The sequence below is a fragment of the Lissotriton vulgaris genome, unplaced genomic scaffold (genome assembly GCF_964263255.1).
Source record: "Lissotriton vulgaris unplaced genomic scaffold, aLisVul1.2 SCAFFOLD_3657, whole genome shotgun sequence".
Classification (NCBI taxonomy): Eukaryota; Metazoa; Chordata; class Amphibia; order Caudata; family Salamandridae; genus Lissotriton; species Lissotriton vulgaris.
Window position 1 is genome coordinate 200,001 of NW_028254133.1, and position 17,217 is coordinate 217,217.

Here is a 17,217-nt window from a genome sequence, read left to right on the forward strand (position 1 = left end):
AGCCTACGGCCATACCACCCTGAAAGCACCTGATCTCGTCCGATCTCAGAAGTTAAGCAGGGTCGGGCCTGGTTAGTACCTGGATGGGAGACCGCCTGGGAATACCAGGTGCTGTAGGCTTTTTTTTTTCAGAGTGGTTTGCTTGCTTGTACTGAAGCGGAGCGAAGAAAGCTAAGAGGCCCAAAACCAGTGCTCCTAGAGCCTACGGCCATACCACCCTGAAAGCACCTGATCTCATCTGATCTCAGAAGTTAAACAGGGTCGGGCCTGGTTAGTACCTGGATGGGAGACCGCCTGGGAATACCAGGTGCTGTAGGCTTTTTTTTTTCAGAGTGGTTTGCTTGCTTGTACTGAAGCGGAGCGAAGAAAGCTAAGAGGCCCAAAACCAGTGCTCCTAGAGCCTACGGCCATACCACCCTGAAAGCACCTGATCTCGTCCGATCTCAGAAGTTAAGCAGGGTCGGGCCTGGTTAGTACCTGGATGGGAGACCGCCTGGGAATACCAGGTGCTGTAGGCTTTTTTTTTTCAGAGTGGTTTGCTTGCTTGTACTGAAGCGGAGCGAAGAAAGCTAAGAGGCCCAAAACCAGTGCTCCTAGAGCCTACGGCCATACCACCCTGAAAGCACCTGATCTCGTCCGATCTCAGAAGTTAAGCAGGGTCGGGCCTGGTTAGTACCTGGATGGGAGACCGCCTGGGAATACCAGGTGCTGTAGGCTTTTTTTTTTCAGAGTGGTTTGCTTGCTTGTACTGAAGCTGAGCGAAGAAAGCTAAGAGGCCCAAAACCAGTGCTCCTAGAGCCTACGGCCATACCACCCTGAAAGCACCTGATCTCGTCCGATCTCAGAAAGTAAGCAGGGTGGGGCCTGGTTAGTACCTGGATGGGAGACCGCCTGGGAATACCAGGTGCTGTAGGCTTTTTTTTTTCAGAGTGGTTTGCTTGCTTGTACTGAAGCTGAGCGAAGAAAGCTAAGAGGCCCAAAACCAGTGCTCCTAGAGCCTACGGCCATACCACCCTGAAAGCACCTGATCTCGTCCCGATCTCAGAAGTTAAGCAGGGTCGGGCCTGGTTAGTACCTGGATGGGAGACCGCCTGGGAATACCAGGTGCTGTAGGCTTTTTTTTTTCAGAGTGGTTTGCTTGCTTGTACTGAAGCGGAGCGAAGAAAGCTAAGAGGCCCAAAACCAGTGCTCCTAGAGCCTACGGCCATACCACCCTGAAAGCACCTGATCTCGTCCGATCTCAGAAGTTAAGCAGGGTCGGGCCTGGTTAGTACCTGGATGGGAGACCGCCTGGGAATACCAGGTGCTGTAGGCTTTTTTTTTTCAGAGTGGTTTGCTTGCTTGTACTGAAGCGGAGCGAAGAAAGCTAAGAGGCCCAAAACCAGTGCTCCTAGAGCCTACGGCCATACAACCCTGAAAGCACCTGATCTCGTCCGATCTCAGAAGTTAAGCAGGGTCGGGCCTGGTTAGTACCTGGATGGGAGACCGCCTGGGAATACCAGGTGCTGTAGGCTTTTTTTTTTCAGAGTGGTTTGCTTGCTTGTACTGAAGCTGAGCGAAGAAAGCTAAGAGGCCCAAAACCAGTGCTCCTAGAGCCTACGGCCATACCACCCTGAAAGCACCTGATATCGTCCGTCCGATCTCAGAAGTTAAGCAGGGTCGGGCCTGGTTAGTACCTGGATGGGAGACCGCCTGGGAATACCAGGTGCTGTAGGCTTTTTTTTTTCAGAGTGGTTTGCTTGCTTGTACTGAAGCTGAGCGAAGAAAGCTAAGAGGCCCAAAACCAGTGCTCCTAGAGCCTACGGCCATACCACCCTGAAAGCACCTGATCTCGTCCGATCTCAGAAGTTAAGCAGGGTCGGGCCTGGTTAGTACCTGGATGGGAGACCGCCTGGGAATACCAGGTGCTGTAGGCTTTTTTTTTTCAGAGTGGTTTGCTTGCTTGTACTGAAGCTGAGCGAAGAAAGCTAAGAGGCCCAAAACCAGTGCTCCTAGAGCCTACGGCCATACCACCCTGAAAGCACCTGATCTCGTCCGATCTCAGAAGTTAAGCAGGGTCGGGCCTGGTTAGTACCTGGATGGGAGACCGCCTGGGAATACCAGGTGCTGTAGGCTTTTTTTTTCAGAGTGGTTTGCTTGCTTGTACTGAAGCTGAGCGAAGAAAGCTAAGAGGCCCAAAACCAGTGCTCCTAGAGCCTACGGCCATACCACCCTGAAAGCACCTGATCTCGTCCGATCTCAGAAGTTAAGCAGGGTCGGGCCTGGTTAGTACCTGGATGGGAGACCGCCTGGGAATACCAGGTGCTGTAGGCTTTTTTTTTTTCAGAGTGGTTTGCTTGCTTGTACTGAAGCTGAGCGAAGAAAGCTAAGAGGCCCAAAACCAGTGCTCCTAGAGCCTACGGCCATACCACCCTGAAAGCACCTGATATCGTCCGTCCGATCTCAGAAGTTAAGCAGGGTCGGGCCTGGTTAGTACCTGGATGGGAGACCGCCTGGGAATACCAGGTGCTGTAGGCTTTTTTTTTTCAGAGTGGTTTGCTTGCTTGTACTGAAGCTGAGCGAAGAAAGCTAAGAGGCCCAAACCAGTGCTCCTAGAGCCTACGGCCATACCACCCTGAAAGCACCTGATCTCGTCCGATCTCAGAAGTTAAGCAGGGTCGGGCCTGGTTAGTACCTGGATGGGAGACCGCCTGGGAATACCAGGTGCTGTAGGCTTTTTTTTTTCAGAGTGGTTTGCTTGCTTGTACTGAAGCTGAGCGAAGAAAGCTAAGAGGCCCAAAACCAGTGCTCCTAGAGCCTACGGCCATACCACCCTGAAAGCACCTGATCTCGTCCGATCTCAGAAGTTAAGCAGGGTCGGGCCTGGTTAGTACCTGGATGGGAGACCGCCTGGGAATACCAGGTGCTGTAGGCTTTTTTTTTCAGAGTGGTTTGCTTGCTTGTACTGAAGCTGAGCGAAGAAAGCTAAGAGGCCCAAAACCAGTGCTCCTAGAGCCTACGGCCATACCACCCTGAAAGCACCTGATCTCGTCCGATCTCAGAAGTTAAGCAGGGTCGGGCCTGGTTAGTACCTGGATGGGAGACCGCCTGGGAATACCAGGTGCTGTAGGCTTTTTTTTTTCAGAGTGGTTTGCTTGCTTGTACTGAAGCTGAGCGAAGAAAGCTAAGAGGCCCAAAACCAGTGGTCCTAGAGCCTACGGCCATACCACCCTGAAAGCACCTGATCTCGTCCGATCTCAGAAGTTAAGCAGGGTCGGGCCTGGTTAGTACCTGGATGGGAGACTGCCTGGGAATACCAGGTGCTGTAGGCATTTTTTTTCAGAGTGGTTTGCTTGCTTGTACTGAAGCTGAGCGAAGAAAGCTAAGAGGCCCAAAACCAGTGCTCCTAGAGCCTACGGCCATACCACCCTGAAAGCACCTGATCTCGTCCGATCTCAGAAGTTAAGCAGGGTCGGGCCTGGTTAGTACCTGGATGGGAGACCGCCTGGGAATACCAGGTGCTGTAGGCTTTTTTTTTTCAGAGTGGTTTGCTTGCTTGTACTGAAGCTGAGCGAAGAAAGCTAAGAGGCCCAAAACCAGTGCTCCTAGAGCCTACGGCCATACCACCCTGAAAGCACCTGATCTCGTCCGATCTCAGAAGTTAAGCAGGGTCGGGCCTGGTTAGTACCTGGATGGGAGACCGCCTGGGAATACCAGGTGCTGTAGGCTTTTTTTTTCAGAGTGGTTTGCTTGCTTGTACTGAAGCTGAGCGAAGAAAGCTAAGAGGCCCAAAACCAGTGCTCCTAGAGCCTACGGCCATACCACCCTGAAAGCACCTGATCTCGTCCGATCTCAGAAGTTAAGCAGGGTCGGGCCTGGTTAGTACCTGGATGGGAGACCGCCTGGGAATACCAGGTGCTGTAGGCTTTTTTTTTTCAGAGTGGTTTGCTTGCTTGTACTGAAGCTGAGCGAAGAAAGCTAAGAGGCCCAAAACCAGTGCTCCTAGAGCCTACGGCCATACCACCCTGAAAGCACCTGATCTCGTCCGATCTCAGAAGTTAAGCAGGGTCGGGCCTGGTTAGTACCTGGATGGGAGACCGCCTGGGAATACCAGGTGCTGTAGGCTTTTTTTTTTCAGAGTGGTTTGCTTGCTTGTACTGAAGCTGAGCGAAGAAAGCTAAGAGGCCCAAAACCAGTGCTCCTAGAGCCTACGGCCATACCACCCTGAAAGCACCTGATCTCGTCCGATCTCAGAAGTTAAGCAGGGTCGGGCCTGGTTAGTACCTGGATGGGAGACCGCCTGGGAATACCAGGTGCTGTAGGCTTTTTTTTTTCAGAGTGGTTTGCTTGCTTGTACTGAAGCTGAGCGAAGAAAGCTAAGAGGCCCAAAACCAGTGCTCCTAGAGCCTACGGCCATACCACCCTGAAAGCACCTGATCTCGTCCGATCTCAGAAGTTAAGCAGTGTGAGAAGTTGGCCTGGTATATAATGCTCACTAGTTCTAGTGATCACTTTGTACCATGCCAAGCAACCCTTATGATGATGGTTGTAATTCAACCTTGTAGACCAGTTATCCTAGTGGTAACGTGGACAAAGCAGTCTTAGGCTAAACTCTGAAAGGCATGTGAAGCCAGCTGTTATACCACACACAACCCCCTTGAATACCAAATGAAAGGGACACCACACAGATATATATTGAAAATATATGTTGATTTATTAACTATTAAAATCCCCTGGACTCTTTATGAGCACAGAAGCACAAGCGTAAAATCACAAGACAGTTTAAAATACACAAAAGTTGCACAATATGGATGAGCCCTAGGGGCCACCTAAACCATATACTAAATAAGTGGTATAAGAGATACCAGGAGGAAAGTGAAGAGGCCTAGGGCCTTGGGAATCGCTGGAGCTATTCGAGACTGGAGTTAACTAAGTCGGGAAAGGCCCACGGGACTCGGGTGCAGTGTTCAAAGTGCACGCACTTCTCAATACAAAGTCTATGGTGCGTAAAAAGCACAAAGTTAGAAAGTTAGGAACCTTCCGAGTGACCTACGGAGCTGAAACTTAAAACACAGGCCCTTGGGATGTGTACCAGTGCAGGAGCACCGGCGGAGCTGAGTTACCTCACCCACAGGAAGCGGGTGCACAGGGTCGAAGATGTGTCGGGTTTCGTCACGCTGGTCGATGGTGCTTGGAGCTGGAGATGCTGCAGGCGGCTCGATGAGAAGAGTTCCGGTGGATCCAAGGGTGGATCTGAAGATGTGAAGACCTGAAAGCAGAGGGGACAGTGTTCAAAGTCACTAGCCAGTGACTGCCGTGGAACCAGAGTGGAACCAGGTGATGTCGGGTGCAAACAGGCGTTGTCGGGTAGCTTCTTTCTGCAGCCACGTGGATACCCGGGGTCGAGGACGTCCAGGAGTCGGTCACGAGCTGTCCCACGTAGGCTTCTCGCTGTTGGCGGTGTCGGCGACCTGATCGGAGCAAACAGGCCTTGGCAAATGCAAGCCACGCGGAAGTTGAAAGATGCTGTTCACTCGGACCAGCAAGGTCAGAGCGGGTGCTCCTTTTTACAGGAGCTTGGGTAGGTCTGGAGCAACCAGACCTGCTGTTTAAATCTTCGGGTTCGTCGCCAAGATGGCCGCTGGCCGCGTGGCTAGTGGCCGGGATGGCGCGTCGAGTGGCACAGTGCAAAAGGGCCCCACGCAGATCGTGGAGATGCTGGGGGGCTGATCTTCGGTGCAAGGGCTGCTCGGTGGTGGGGGTTCTCAGTCCCCAAAGCACAACGTCGAGGATGCCTCAGAAGCTGCGCAGTCAGCTTTACGAGTGTCTTCCAAGAGGTCCGGTCCCACGTCACTCGGTGCCTCCACGGGTCCCTTCTTTGCAGGGACTGTGGATCGGGCTCTGAGAGGTCTGGGAATCTGGTTCTTGTCGGGCTCTGGGCTCGGGCTCCGGCGGGAGGCGGCGGCAAAGCAGACGTCGAGTTGCTGGTTGGTACCTGTGTTCACAGGGTGGTCACTCCTTGGCCACAAGGGAGATTCTTCTTCAGTCTTCTGTGCAGCAGAATGTCGAAGTCCAGTCTTCTTCTTAGTTTAAGTTGATTTCGGGATGATCTGCTGTGCAATGGCACTGCTCCCCCTCTTATTCCAATCTAGGGGGTGGATCACCTACTAGGTCCCTCCTCTGGGAGGAACCAGGAAGGGGGGCGGTTACACCCCCTTTCCTTTGTCCAGCTCCGCGCCAGGACTGGGGCTGGAAGGCCCCAGAACCGGTTTGGGCTGGCCTATGCACGGGGACACCTTGTGTGCCCCGGGCATGTCTGATTCTTTTCAGCCCTGTCCTACCTAATACACAAAATCCTGTCTGGGGTGGTGCTCGCACCTCCCAAGGCAGGAAACCCTTTGTCCAGGCCACCATCTGCCGAGTTTCGGTCAGCAGCAGGAGGCCAGACTTGTGTCTGTGGTGGCAGCGTCCATTTTGTGGAGCTGAGGCTCTGTTTAACTTTAACCGGGGTTAAGGCTACACACATGTCGTGTCCCTCTAGAAGGGTGGAATGCTATCCCCGTCGCCAGAACTGGCGAGGGGATAGTATTCCAATTCGTATGACACCTTACTCGACATGTTTTGATAAAGCCAAACCAAAGATAGCATTTAACCGCGAGGATTATAATGCACTTAAGAGTATATGGTATGGCAATATCCCGGAACAGCTTAGGGAGTGGTTCCCGACAGCTGCAGACAGGCTCAGCTCATGCTAGAGCACCATCTCACATATTTCCAAGCACTCTGCCTCCAGGATTGATGAGGCCTTCCATAGGAGTGGCTGATAGGAACATATGTGTCCAGTTTAGGGTTAGGCACAGGCATACTGTACCTAAGTAAGAGGTGGTTACACCGACTTACCCCAGCTGAGTGTTCAGCCAGTTGTGTCAAAGATGGAGGCCAGGCCAGGGGTGGCACAATACGTGCTGCAGCCCCTGGTAGGCCTTGGATACACCTATGCCCTGGGCACCTAGGGTGCACTATTACAGGGGCTCATAAGGTGAACCAGTTCCAATTCGTAATGCACCTAGAGTGCATTGGCATCAATTTAGAGAGAGAACAGCAGGCTGTGGGTCTGATTAGCAGGCCCACAGCCACATTAAGTCAGAAACCAGTGAAGCAAAAAGCAAAAATTTGGGGTGACCATAGGATAGCAGACCCTACTCTCCTACATAACCCCCCCCCAAACGCAGGGACATTAGACTAACCTTGACCAGTTGTGTCTTCATGTTCTAAGTGGAAGTACCTGGAGAGACCATCTGCGTTGCCATGGTCAGTCCCTGGGCGGTGCTCCACTGTAAAGTCCATCCCCTGTAGGGAAATGGACCACCTGAGTAGTTTGGGGTTTTCACCCTTCATCTGATTAAGCCATAGGAGGGGCTTATGGTCGGTCTGAATCTTGAAGTGAGTGCCAAATAAGTATGGTCTCAACTTCTTCAGGGCCCACACCACAGCAAAGGCCTCCCTCTCTATAGCTGACCAACGTTTCTCTCTGGGGGTCAGCCTTCTGCTAATGAAAGCAATGGGCTGGTCCTGGCCATCTACATTAAGCTGTGAAAGCACTGCTCCCACTCCCAACTCAGAAGCATCTGTTTGGACAATGAACTCTCTTGAGTAGTCAGGACTCTTCAGGATAGGTGCAGAGCACATGGCCTTCTTCAGGTCATCAAATGCCTTTTGACAGAGTTCTGTCCACTGAACCTTTTTGGGCATCTTCTTGGATGTCAGATCATTAAGAGGAGTCACAATGGACCCATAGTTCTTAACAAACTTCCTGTAGTACCCAGTCAGGCCCAAGAAAGCTCTGACCTGAGTCTGGGTAGTTGGAGGGGACCAGTCCTTGATGGTCTGGATCTTACTCTCCAGTGGTTGAACTTGGCCTCCACCTACAAGGTGGCCCAGGTATACAACCTTGCTCTGCCCTATCTGGCACTTTGTTGCCTTGATAGTGAGGCCTGCCTTCTGCAGAGCCTCAAGCACTTCCTTCAGGTGGATCAGGTGATCCTCCCAGGTGGAGCTAAAGACAGCAATATCGTCCAGATAAGCTGCACAAAAGTCATCCAACCCAGTGAGGACTTGGTTCACCAACCTTTGGAAGGTGGCAGGTGCATTTTTCAAACCAAAGGGCATCACCACAAACTGATAATGCCCACTAGGGGTAGAAAATGCTGTCTTGGCTTTAGACTCCTCAGCTAACCTGATTTGCCAGTAGCCAGCTGTCAAGTCAAATGTGCTCAAATATTTGGCAGAAGCCAACTTGTCAATGAGCTCATCTGCCCTTGGAATAGGGTGTGCATCTGTCCTGGTGACAGCATTGAGTCCTCTGTAATCCACACAGAACCTCATCTCTCTCTTGCCATCTTTGGTGTGAGGTTTGGGGACCAGAACCACTGGGCTAGCCCAGGGGCTCTCTGAAGGCTCAATGACACCTAATTCCAGCATCTTTTGCACCTCAGTCTTTATACAGTCCCTGACGTGGTCAGGTTGCCTGTAAATTTTGCTCTTTACAGGAAGACTGTCACCAGTGTCCACCACATGTGTACACCAGTTAGTCTGACTGGGTGTCAATGAGAACATATGCCTGTATGCCTGTAGAACTTGTCTGCAGTCATGTTGCTGATGTTCAGTGAGGCTGCCACCTAAGGCCACACCATCAACTGAGCCATCCTCAGGGTTCTGAGTGAGCAGGTCTGGGAGAGGGTCACTCTCTTCCTCCTGTCCCTCATCTGTAGCCATGAGCAAGCCCATGTCTGCCCTGCTGACATATGCCTTCAATCTGTTCACATGGAGCACCCTGTGGGGGCTCCTGGGAGTTCCTAGGTCCACCAAGTAGGTAACCTCTCCCTTCTTTTCCAGAATTGTATGGGGTCCAGACCATTTGTCTTGGAGTGCTGCTGGGGCCACTGGCTCCAACACCCATACCTTCTGTCCAGGCTGAAATTCAACAAGGACAGCCTTTTGGTCATGCCAAGCTTTTTGTAATTCTTGGCTAGCCTCAAGGTTTTTGGATGCCTTTTCCATGTACTCTGCCATCCTGGAGCGGAGACCAAGTACATAGTCCACTATGTCCTGTTTAGGCTTTTTGAGAGGTAACTCCCATCCTTCCTTCACAAGACACAGGGGTCCTCTTACAGGGTGCCCAAACAACAATTCAAAGGGGCTGAAGCCAACCCCCTTTTGAGGGACCTCTCTGTAAGCGAACAAAAGGCAGGGCAGAAGGATGTCCCATCTTCGCCTGAGCTTTTCAGGTAATCCTTTAATCATGCCCTTTAGGGTCTTGTTAAATCTCTCAACAAGCCCATTGCATTGTGGGTGATAAGGAGTGGTGAACTTGTAGTTTACACCACATTCCTTCCACATAGCTGTCAAATATCCAGACATGAAGTTGGTACCTCTATCTGATATTACCTCCTTAGGAAACCCCACTCTGGAGAAAACTCCAAGTAAGGCCCTGGCCACAACAGGAGCTGTTGTGGTCCTAAGGGGAATTGCCTCTGGGTACCTGGTGGCATGATCCACTACCACCAGTATGAATCTGTGCCCAGATGCTGTAGGGGGATCCATTGGACCAACAATATCAATCCCCACTCTCTCAAAGGGAACCCCCACCACAGGTAGTGGTATCAGGGGGGCCTTTGTTGTTCCACCTGCTTTACCACTGGCTTGGCAGGTTTCACAGGAGCGACAAAACTCCTTGGTGTCTTCAGACATGTGAGGCCAGTGAAAGTGAGGGACAAGCCTGTCCCAAGTCTTGTTCTGGCCTAGGTGTCCTGCTAAAGGAATATCATGGGCCAAGGTGAGTAGGAAGCCCCTAAATTGCAGAGGTATAACCAACCTCCTGGTAGCACCAGGCTTGGGGTCTCTAGCCTCTGAATAAAGGAGTCCATCGTCCCAATATACTTTATGGGCACCTTGAGCATTCCCAGCAGCCTCAGCAGCAGCCTGCTGTCTGAGGGGTTCAAGAGAAGGACAGGTTAACTGAGCCTGCCCCAAGTCTGCCCTAGAAGGTCCCCCTGTCCCCAGAAACTCAACCTGATCAGGTTCAAGTTCTTCAGGGACAGTTCCTTCAGGGGTCTCTAGATCAGTTTCCTGTGAAGCCTGATCCTCACTTGTAGGCAGTTGGGAAGGCACAGCCTTAACCCTCCTGTTCTTCTTCTTGGGAGGTACTTGGTCCATTGTTCCAGGATCCAAGACCTGAGGTTCAGAGAGGCACTTTTTGGCCTGTGACCTGGTCACAGCAAGGACATGTGATGATATCCCTAACATCTCTGCATGAGTCCTGTACTCAACTTCTGACCATAGAGAGTTCTCCAGGTCATTGCCCAACAAACATTCTACTGGGAGATCAGCACTAACCACAACTTTCTTTAGGCCAGTTACCCCTCCCCAGGAAAAGTTAACAAGTGCCACACTATGTGTAGTAGTGACATTGCTGGCATTGGTCACCAGGTAATCATCGCCTGGCATGTATTGTCCAGGGTCCACAAAGTTAGGTGTCACCATAGTGACACTGGCACATGTGTCCCTGTAAGCTTGAGCCACTTTGTTGTTAATCAAAGGTGTCTGTCTGTATTTGCCCAGGTTACTGGGACTTATGTCAGGGGTCAAATCTATGTCCCCTTCACAAACCAGAACAGCCTGTGTAAGGGTTCTGACTAGGTCAGAATCTCCTTCAGTTCCCAAAGTGATTCCCACTAAACCCTTGGCTTGAGGACCAACACTGCTAACTGTACTAGTGGGTGCAGGTGCCTTAGGGGCTGCAGTGTTGGGGGCTCCACCCTTTTTACACTCACTTGTCCAGTGAGAGGTGTTCTTACAAGTTTTACACCAGGGTTTCTTCTGACCTTCTTTCTTCTTCTTCTTGGAAGTTTGGGACCCACCCTCTGTCTCAGTTTGGGGCCCTGTTGAAGACTTCTGGTCTTTAGCTTTCTGCTCCCCACCCTTCTGGTCTGTTTTCTTCTGGTCACCACCCTGGTTCTGGTTCTGGTTCTTTTGCTTAACTCTGGTTCTTACCCATTTATCTGCCCTCTTTCCCAATTCTTGGGGAGAGGTCAAATCTGAGTCAACCAAATGTTGATGCAACTGCTGGTTCTGACAATTATTTAAAATTTGTTCTCTCATCAGCAAATTGTACAATCCTTCATAGTCTGTAACCTTGCTTCCCAGCAACCATCCCTCCAGAGCCTTAGTGGCACACTCAACAAATTCAGACCAGTCCTGAGTCTGTGTCTTCTGGGTATCTCTGAACATTAACCTGTACTGTTCAGTGGTTAAGCCTAACCCATCAATCAGAGCACTCTTCAGGACCAGGTAGTTTCTAGAATCCCCATCACTAACTGTGAGGAGTCTGTCTCGGCCTCTACCTTCAAAGGAGAGCCACAAGATTGCTGCCCACTGCTCCTGAGGGATCTGCTGTACTCTGCAGGCTCTCTCCATTGCAGTAATCCATTTATGGATGTCATCCCCAGCTTTGTAGGGGGGCACAATCTTACTCAGGTTTCTATTATCAAAAGACCTGTCTTTATCCTTGTGGATATTGCTGCCACCAGTGGGTTCTATTACCCCACTCTCTCTAGGCTGTCTTGCTCTAGCAAGTTTCTCCTTAGCCAGGGCAACCTCTAACTCTTGCCTCTGGATCCTAAGCTCAGCCTCTCTCATCTTGGCCTCATGTTCCCTTCTCTGAGGGCTAGTCATCTCCTTTCTGGAGTGACCATGAGAGCCTCTAGAGACATGGGAGGTGTTGGATTCACCTGAGTGATGCCTTCTCCTCCTATGGCCCTGGTTAAGTCCACCTGGGGGTCTGAATGGGTTGTTACCTGATTCATTCCCAAGTTGACTTAAGTTAGCCTGGTTCAGTCTACTGACCAGCACCTGACTATCTCTGTCATCATCTGACTCACTGCTTTCCACCTCCTCCTCCTCTTCTTCTTCTTCCTCTTCATCTACCTGAGGAGCTCCAGTGGTGGAGGCTTCCTCATCTACTAGGATGATAGGGGTAGGGGTGTCTACAGTGTCATCCTCTGAAGGATGGCCTCCTTCAGCATTCCCTGTGGGGTTTGCTTTAGAGGTCTTTAGAGCCTCAGACTGATCCAAGAGCTCTCTTAGGTGGTCTGTAGTAGGGGTAGGCCCTGTCTTCAGACCCCTTAAGACACAAAGCTGTCTTAATTCCTTAAAAGGAAAAATAGCAAACTGGGATGGTGCCCTTGGAGGGTCACTCTCAACAGGAGTAAGTCCACTGGACCCCTCTGTTCCAGACATTGCTCTAGTGTGGGTGGATGTGTTGCAATCTACCTACACTGGTGTTTACCTACTAAACCTATCTAGTAGTTGTAGCTAGGGTGTGCTACTCCCTTTGCTCTACAACAACTAAGTTCAGTAGAACTTAAGTATACTAGTCTTGTTTTATATGTACCTAGCAGGTACCTGTATGATCTTTCAAATGATAATCTCAAAGATTGTAATGGTAAAACAACAGCAAGCTCAGATCCCAATCCGCTGCTCACCAATGTGAGAAGTTGGCCTGGTATATAATGCTCACTAGTTCTAGTGATCACTTTGTACCATGCCAAGCAACCCTTATGATGATGGTTGTAATTCAACCTTGTAGACCAGTTATCCTAGTGGTAACGTGGACAAAGCAGTCTTAGGCTAAACTCTGAAAGGCATGTGAAGCCAGCTGTTATACCACACACAACCCCCTTGAATACCAAATGAAAGGGACACCACACAGATATATATTGAAAATATATGTTGATTTATTAACTATTAAAATCCCCTGGACTCTTTATGAGCACAGAAGCACAAGCGTAAAATCACAAGACAGTTTAAAATACACAAAAGTTGCACAATATGGATGAGCCCTAGGGGCCACCTAAACCATATACTAAATAAGTGGTATAAGAGATACCAGGAGGAAAGTGAAGAGGCCTAGGGCCTTGGGAATCGCTGGAGCTATTCGAGACTGGAGTTAACTAAGTCGGGAAAGGCCCACGGGACTCGGGTGCAGTGTTCAAAGTGCACGCACTTCTCAATACAAAGTCTATGGTGCGTAAAAAGCACAAAGTTAGAAAGTTAGGAACCTTCCGAGTGACCTACGGAGCTGAAACTTAAAACACAGGCCCTTGGGATGTGTACCAGTGCAGGAGCACCGGCGGAGCTGAGTTACCTCACCCACAGGAAGCGGGTGCACAGGGTCGAAGATGTGTCGGGTTTCGTCACGCTGGTCGATGGTGCTTGGAGCTGGAGATGCTGCAGGCGGCTCGATGAGAAGAGTTCCGGTGGATCCAAGGGTGGATCTGAAGATGTGAAGACCTGAAAGCAGAGGGGACAGTGTTCAAAGTCACTAGCCAGTGACTGCCGTGGAACCAGAGTGGAACCAGGTGATGTCGGGTGCAAACAGGCGTTGTCGGGTAGCTTCTTTCTGCAGCCACGTGGATACCCGGGGTCGAGGACGTCCAGGAGTCGGTCACGAGCTGTCCCACGTAGGCTTCTCGCTGTTGGCGGTGTCGGCGACCTGATCGGAGCAAACAGGCCTTGGCAAATGCAAGCCACGCGGAAGTTGAAAGATGCTGTTCACTCGGACCAGCAAGGTCAGAGCGGGTGCTCCTTTTTACAGGAGCTTGGGTAGGTCTGGAGCAACCAGACCTGCTGTTTAAATCTTCGGGTTCGTCGCCAAGATGGCCGCTGGCCGCGTGGCTAGTGGCCGGGATGGCGCGTCGAGTGGCACAGTGCAAAAGGGCCCCACGCAGATCGTGGAGATGCTGGGGGGCTGATCTTCGGTGCAAGGGCTGCTCGGTGGTGGGGGTTCTCAGTCCCCAAAGCACAACGTCGAGGATGCCTCAGAAGCTGCGCAGTCAGCTTTACGAGTGTCTTCCAAGAGGTCCGGTCCCACGTCACTCGGTGCCTCCACGGGTCCCTTCTTTGCAGGGACTGTGGATCGGGCTCTGAGAGGTCTGGGAATCTGGTTCTTGTCGGGCTCTGGGCTCGGGCTCCGGCGGGAGGCGGCGGCAAAGCAGACGTCGAGTTGCTGGTTGGTACCTGTGTTCACAGGGTGGTCACTCCTTGGCCACAAGGGAGATTCTTCTTCAGTCTTCTGTGCAGCAGAATGTCGAAGTCCAGTCTTCTTCTTAGTTTAAGTTGATTTCGGGATGATCTGCTGTGCAATGGCACTGCTCCCCCTCTTATTCCAATCTAGGGGGTGGATCACCTACTAGGTCCCTCCTCTGGGAGGAACCAGGAAGGGGGGCGGTTACACCCCCTTTCCTTTGTCCAGCTCCGCGCCAGGACTGGGGCTGGAAGGCCCCAGAACCGGTTTGGGCTGGCCTATGCACGGGGACACCTTGTGTGCCCCGGGCATGTCTGATTCTTTTCAGCCCTGTCCTACCTAATACACAAAATCCTGTCTGGGGTGGTGCTCGCACCTCCCAAGGCAGGAAACCCTTTGTCCAGGCCACCATCTGCCGAGTTTCGGTCAGCAGCAGGAGGCCAGACTTGTGTCTGTGGTGGCAGCGTCCATTTTGTGGAGCTGAGGCTCTGTTTAACTTTAACCGGGGTTAAGGCTACACACATGTCGTGTCCCTCTAGAAGGGTGGAATGCTATCCCCGTCGCCAGAACTGGCGAGGGGATAGTATTCCAATTCGTATGACACCTTACTCGACATGTTTTGATAAAGCCAAACCAAAGATAGCATTTAACCGCGAGGATTATAATGCACTTAAGAGTATATGGTATGGCAATATCCCGGAACAGCTTAGGGAGTGGTTCCCGACAGCTGCAGACAGGCTCAGCTCATGCTAGAGCACCATCTCACATATTTCCAAGCACTCTGCCTCCAGGATTGATGAGGCCTTCCATAGGAGTGGCTGATAGGAACATATGTGTCCAGTTTAGGGTTAGGCACAGGCATACTGTACCTAAGTAAGAGGTGGTTACACCGACTTACCCCAGCTGAGTGTTCAGCCAGTTGTGTCAAAGATGGAGGCCAGGCCAGGGGTGGCACAATACGTGCTGCAGCCCCTGGTAGGCCTTGGATACACCTATGCCCTGGGCACCTAGGGTGCACTATTACAGGGGCTCATAAGGTGAACCAGTTCCAATTCGTAATGCACCTAGAGTGCATTGGCATCAATTTAGAGAGAGAACAGCAGGCTGTGGGTCTGATTAGCAGGCCCACAGCCACATTAAGTCAGAAACCAGTGAAGCAAAAAGCAAAAATTTGGGGTGACCATAGGATAGCAGACCCTACTCTCCTACAAGCAGGGTCGGGCCTGGTTAGTACCTGGATGGGAGACCGCCTGGGAATACCAGGTGCTGTAGGCTTTTTTTTTTCAGAGTGGTTTGCTTGCTTGTACTGAAGCTGAGCGAAGAAAGCTAAGAGGCCCAAAACCAGTGCTCCTAGAGCCTACGGCCATACCACCCTGAAAGCACCTGATCTCGTCCGATCTCAGAAGTTAAGCAGGGTCGGGCCTGGTTAGTACCTGGATGGGAGACCGCCTGGGAATACCAGGTGCTGTAGGCTTTTTTTTTTCAGAGTGGTTTGCTTGCTTGTACTGAAGCTGAGCGAAGAAAGCTAAGAGGCCCAAAACCAGTGCTCCTAGAGCCTACGGCCATACCACCCTGAAAGCACCTGATCTCGTCCGATCTCAGAAGTTAAGCAGGGTCGGGCCTGGTTAGTACCTGGATGGGAGACCGCCTGGGAATACCAGGTGCTGTAGGCTTTTTTTTTTCAGAGTGGTTTGCTTGCTTGTACTGAAGCTGAGCGAAGAAAGCTAAGAGGCCCAAAACCAGTGCTCCCAGAGCCTACGGCCATACCACCCTGAAAGCACCTGATCTCGTCCGATCTCAGAAGTTAAGCAGGGTCGGGCCTGGTTAGTACCTGGATGGGAGACCGCCTGGGAATACCAGGTGCTGTAGGCTTTTTTTTTTCAGAGTGGTTTGCTTGCTTGTACTGAAGCTGAGCGAAGAAAGCTAAGAGGCCCAAAACCAGTGCTCCCAGAGCCTACGGCCATACCACCCTGAAAGCACCTGATCTCGTCCGATCTCAGAAGTTAAGCAGGGTCGGGCCTGGTTAGTACCTGGATGGGAGACCGCCTGGGAATACCAGGTGCTGTAGGCTTTTTTTTTTCAGAGTGGTTTGCTTGCTTGTACTGAAGCTGAGCGAAGAAAGCTAAGAGGCCCAAAACCAGTGCTCCCAGAGCCTACGGCCATACCACCCTGAAAGCACCTGATCTCGTCCGATCTCAGAAGTTAAGCAGGGTCGGGCCTGGTTAGTACCTGGATGGGAGACCGCCTGGGAATACCAGGTGCTGTAGGCTTTTTTTTTTCAGAGTGGTTTGCTTGCTTGTACTGAAGCTGAGCGAAGAAAGCTAAGAGGCCCAAAACCAGTGCTCCTAGAGCCTACGGCCATACCACCCTGAAAGCACCTGATCTTGTCCGATCTCAGAAGTTAAGCAGGGTCGGGCCTGGTTAGTACCTGGATGGGAGACCGCCTGGGAATACCAGGTGCTGTAGGCTTTTTTTTTTCAGAGTGGTTTGCTTGCTTGTACTGAAGCTGAGCGAAGAAAGCTAAGAGGCCCAAAACCAGTGCTCCTAGAGCCTACGGCCATACCACCCTGAAAGCACCTGATCTCGTCCGATCTCAGAAGTTAAGCAGGGTCGGGCCTGGTTAGTACCTGGATGGGAGACCGCCTGGGAATACCAGGTGCTGTAGGCTTTTTTTTTTCAGAGTGGTTTGCTTGCTTGTACTGAAGCTGAGCGAAGAAAGCTAAGAGGCCCAAAACCAGTGGTCCTAGAGCCTACGGCCATACCACCCTGAAAGCACCTGATCTCGTCCGATCTCAGAAGTTAAGCAGGGTCGGGCCTGGTTAGTACCTGGATGGGAGACCGCCTGGGAATACCAGGTGCTGTAGGCTTTTTTTTTTCAGAGTGGTTTGCTTGCTTGTACTGAAGCTGAGCGAAGAAAGCTAAGAGGCCCAAAACCAGTGCTCCTAGAGCCTACGGCCATACCACCCTGAAAGCACCCGATCTCAGAAGTTAAGCAGGGTCGGGCCTGGTTAGTACCTGGATGGGAGACCGCCTGGGAATACCAGGTGCTGTAGGCTTTTTTTTTTCAGAGTGGTTTGCTTGCTTGTACTGAAGCTGAGCGAAGAAAGCTAAGAGGCCCAAAACCAGTGCTCCTAGAGCCTACGGCCATACCACCC

The 17,217-nt window shown here is 51.4% G+C and overlaps 30 non-coding genes and 1 pseudogene across 30 annotated transcripts; all 31 read left to right on the forward strand.

The window, feature by feature from the left end:
* The first annotated feature begins 1 nt into the window (after position 1).
* Positions 2–120, forward strand: LOC147660627 (5S ribosomal RNA). The gene has a single exon (XR_015306507.1). It is a non-coding gene; the product is annotated as a 5S ribosomal RNA (ribosomal RNA).
* Positions 121–200: 80 nt separating this feature from the next.
* On the forward strand, positions 201–319 carry LOC147660628 (5S ribosomal RNA). The gene has a single exon (XR_015306569.1). It is a non-coding gene; the product is annotated as a 5S ribosomal RNA (ribosomal RNA).
* Positions 320–399: 80 nt separating this feature from the next.
* On the forward strand, positions 400–518 carry LOC147660629 (5S ribosomal RNA). The gene has a single exon (XR_015306508.1). It is a non-coding gene; the product is annotated as a 5S ribosomal RNA (ribosomal RNA).
* An 80-nt stretch (positions 519–598) lies between these two features.
* Positions 599–717, forward strand: LOC147660630 (5S ribosomal RNA). Its single transcript, XR_015306509.1, has one exon. It is a non-coding gene; the product is annotated as a 5S ribosomal RNA (ribosomal RNA).
* Positions 718–797: 80 nt separating this feature from the next.
* On the forward strand, positions 798–916 carry LOC147660631 (5S ribosomal RNA). Its single transcript, XR_015306707.1, has one exon. It is a non-coding gene; the product is annotated as a 5S ribosomal RNA (ribosomal RNA).
* Positions 917–996: 80 nt separating this feature from the next.
* On the forward strand, positions 997–1,116 carry LOC147660632 (5S ribosomal RNA). The gene has a single exon (XR_015306218.1). It is a non-coding gene; the product is annotated as a 5S ribosomal RNA (ribosomal RNA).
* Positions 1,117–1,196: 80 nt separating this feature from the next.
* LOC147660633 (5S ribosomal RNA) lies at positions 1,197–1,315 on the forward strand. The gene has a single exon (XR_015306510.1). It is a non-coding gene; the product is annotated as a 5S ribosomal RNA (ribosomal RNA).
* Positions 1,316–1,395: 80 nt separating this feature from the next.
* On the forward strand, positions 1,396–1,514 carry LOC147660634 (5S ribosomal RNA). The gene has a single exon (XR_015306675.1). It is a non-coding gene; the product is annotated as a 5S ribosomal RNA (ribosomal RNA).
* An 80-nt stretch (positions 1,515–1,594) lies between these two features.
* Positions 1,595–1,717, forward strand: LOC147660635 (5S ribosomal RNA). Its single transcript, XR_015306732.1, has one exon. It is a non-coding gene; the product is annotated as a 5S ribosomal RNA (ribosomal RNA).
* An 80-nt stretch (positions 1,718–1,797) lies between these two features.
* Positions 1,798–1,916, forward strand: LOC147660636 (5S ribosomal RNA). The gene has a single exon (XR_015306511.1). It is a non-coding gene; the product is annotated as a 5S ribosomal RNA (ribosomal RNA).
* Positions 1,917–1,996: 80 nt separating this feature from the next.
* LOC147660637 (5S ribosomal RNA) lies at positions 1,997–2,115 on the forward strand. Its single transcript, XR_015306512.1, has one exon. It is a non-coding gene; the product is annotated as a 5S ribosomal RNA (ribosomal RNA).
* Positions 2,116–2,194: 79 nt separating this feature from the next.
* Positions 2,195–2,313, forward strand: LOC147660638 (5S ribosomal RNA). The gene has a single exon (XR_015306514.1). It is a non-coding gene; the product is annotated as a 5S ribosomal RNA (ribosomal RNA).
* An 81-nt stretch (positions 2,314–2,394) lies between these two features.
* On the forward strand, positions 2,395–2,517 carry LOC147660639 (5S ribosomal RNA). The gene has a single exon (XR_015306733.1). It is a non-coding gene; the product is annotated as a 5S ribosomal RNA (ribosomal RNA).
* A 79-nt stretch (positions 2,518–2,596) lies between these two features.
* Positions 2,597–2,715, forward strand: LOC147660640 (5S ribosomal RNA). The gene has a single exon (XR_015306515.1). It is a non-coding gene; the product is annotated as a 5S ribosomal RNA (ribosomal RNA).
* Positions 2,716–2,795: 80 nt separating this feature from the next.
* On the forward strand, positions 2,796–2,914 carry LOC147660641 (5S ribosomal RNA). The gene has a single exon (XR_015306516.1). It is a non-coding gene; the product is annotated as a 5S ribosomal RNA (ribosomal RNA).
* Positions 2,915–2,993: 79 nt separating this feature from the next.
* LOC147660642 (5S ribosomal RNA) lies at positions 2,994–3,112 on the forward strand. The gene has a single exon (XR_015306517.1). It is a non-coding gene; the product is annotated as a 5S ribosomal RNA (ribosomal RNA).
* An 80-nt stretch (positions 3,113–3,192) lies between these two features.
* Positions 3,193–3,311, forward strand: LOC147660643 (5S ribosomal RNA). Its single transcript, XR_015306618.1, has one exon. It is a non-coding gene; the product is annotated as a 5S ribosomal RNA (ribosomal RNA).
* A 79-nt stretch (positions 3,312–3,390) lies between these two features.
* LOC147660644 (5S ribosomal RNA) lies at positions 3,391–3,509 on the forward strand. Its single transcript, XR_015306518.1, has one exon. It is a non-coding gene; the product is annotated as a 5S ribosomal RNA (ribosomal RNA).
* Positions 3,510–3,589: 80 nt separating this feature from the next.
* On the forward strand, positions 3,590–3,708 carry LOC147660645 (5S ribosomal RNA). Its single transcript, XR_015306519.1, has one exon. It is a non-coding gene; the product is annotated as a 5S ribosomal RNA (ribosomal RNA).
* Positions 3,709–3,787: 79 nt separating this feature from the next.
* On the forward strand, positions 3,788–3,906 carry LOC147660646 (5S ribosomal RNA). Its single transcript, XR_015306520.1, has one exon. It is a non-coding gene; the product is annotated as a 5S ribosomal RNA (ribosomal RNA).
* An 80-nt stretch (positions 3,907–3,986) lies between these two features.
* On the forward strand, positions 3,987–4,105 carry LOC147660647 (5S ribosomal RNA). Its single transcript, XR_015306521.1, has one exon. It is a non-coding gene; the product is annotated as a 5S ribosomal RNA (ribosomal RNA).
* An 80-nt stretch (positions 4,106–4,185) lies between these two features.
* Positions 4,186–4,304, forward strand: LOC147660648 (5S ribosomal RNA). Its single transcript, XR_015306522.1, has one exon. It is a non-coding gene; the product is annotated as a 5S ribosomal RNA (ribosomal RNA).
* Positions 4,305–15,417: 11,113 nt separating this feature from the next.
* Positions 15,418–15,536, forward strand: LOC147660649 (5S ribosomal RNA). Its single transcript, XR_015306523.1, has one exon. It is a non-coding gene; the product is annotated as a 5S ribosomal RNA (ribosomal RNA).
* An 80-nt stretch (positions 15,537–15,616) lies between these two features.
* On the forward strand, positions 15,617–15,735 carry LOC147660650 (5S ribosomal RNA). Its single transcript, XR_015306525.1, has one exon. It is a non-coding gene; the product is annotated as a 5S ribosomal RNA (ribosomal RNA).
* Positions 15,736–15,815: 80 nt separating this feature from the next.
* On the forward strand, positions 15,816–15,934 carry LOC147660651 (5S ribosomal RNA). Its single transcript, XR_015306526.1, has one exon. It is a non-coding gene; the product is annotated as a 5S ribosomal RNA (ribosomal RNA).
* Positions 15,935–16,014: 80 nt separating this feature from the next.
* On the forward strand, positions 16,015–16,133 carry LOC147660652 (5S ribosomal RNA). The gene has a single exon (XR_015306527.1). It is a non-coding gene; the product is annotated as a 5S ribosomal RNA (ribosomal RNA).
* Positions 16,134–16,213: 80 nt separating this feature from the next.
* LOC147660653 (5S ribosomal RNA) lies at positions 16,214–16,332 on the forward strand. The gene has a single exon (XR_015306528.1). It is a non-coding gene; the product is annotated as a 5S ribosomal RNA (ribosomal RNA).
* Positions 16,333–16,412: 80 nt separating this feature from the next.
* LOC147660654 (5S ribosomal RNA) lies at positions 16,413–16,531 on the forward strand. The gene has a single exon (XR_015306628.1). It is a non-coding gene; the product is annotated as a 5S ribosomal RNA (ribosomal RNA).
* An 80-nt stretch (positions 16,532–16,611) lies between these two features.
* LOC147660655 (5S ribosomal RNA) lies at positions 16,612–16,730 on the forward strand. Its single transcript, XR_015306529.1, has one exon. It is a non-coding gene; the product is annotated as a 5S ribosomal RNA (ribosomal RNA).
* Positions 16,731–16,810: 80 nt separating this feature from the next.
* Positions 16,811–16,929, forward strand: LOC147660656 (5S ribosomal RNA). The gene has a single exon (XR_015306530.1). It is a non-coding gene; the product is annotated as a 5S ribosomal RNA (ribosomal RNA).
* Positions 16,930–17,009: 80 nt separating this feature from the next.
* LOC147660657 (5S ribosomal RNA) lies at positions 17,010–17,118 on the forward strand (annotated as a pseudogene).
* The last annotated feature ends 99 nt before the right edge of the window (positions 17,119–17,217 follow it).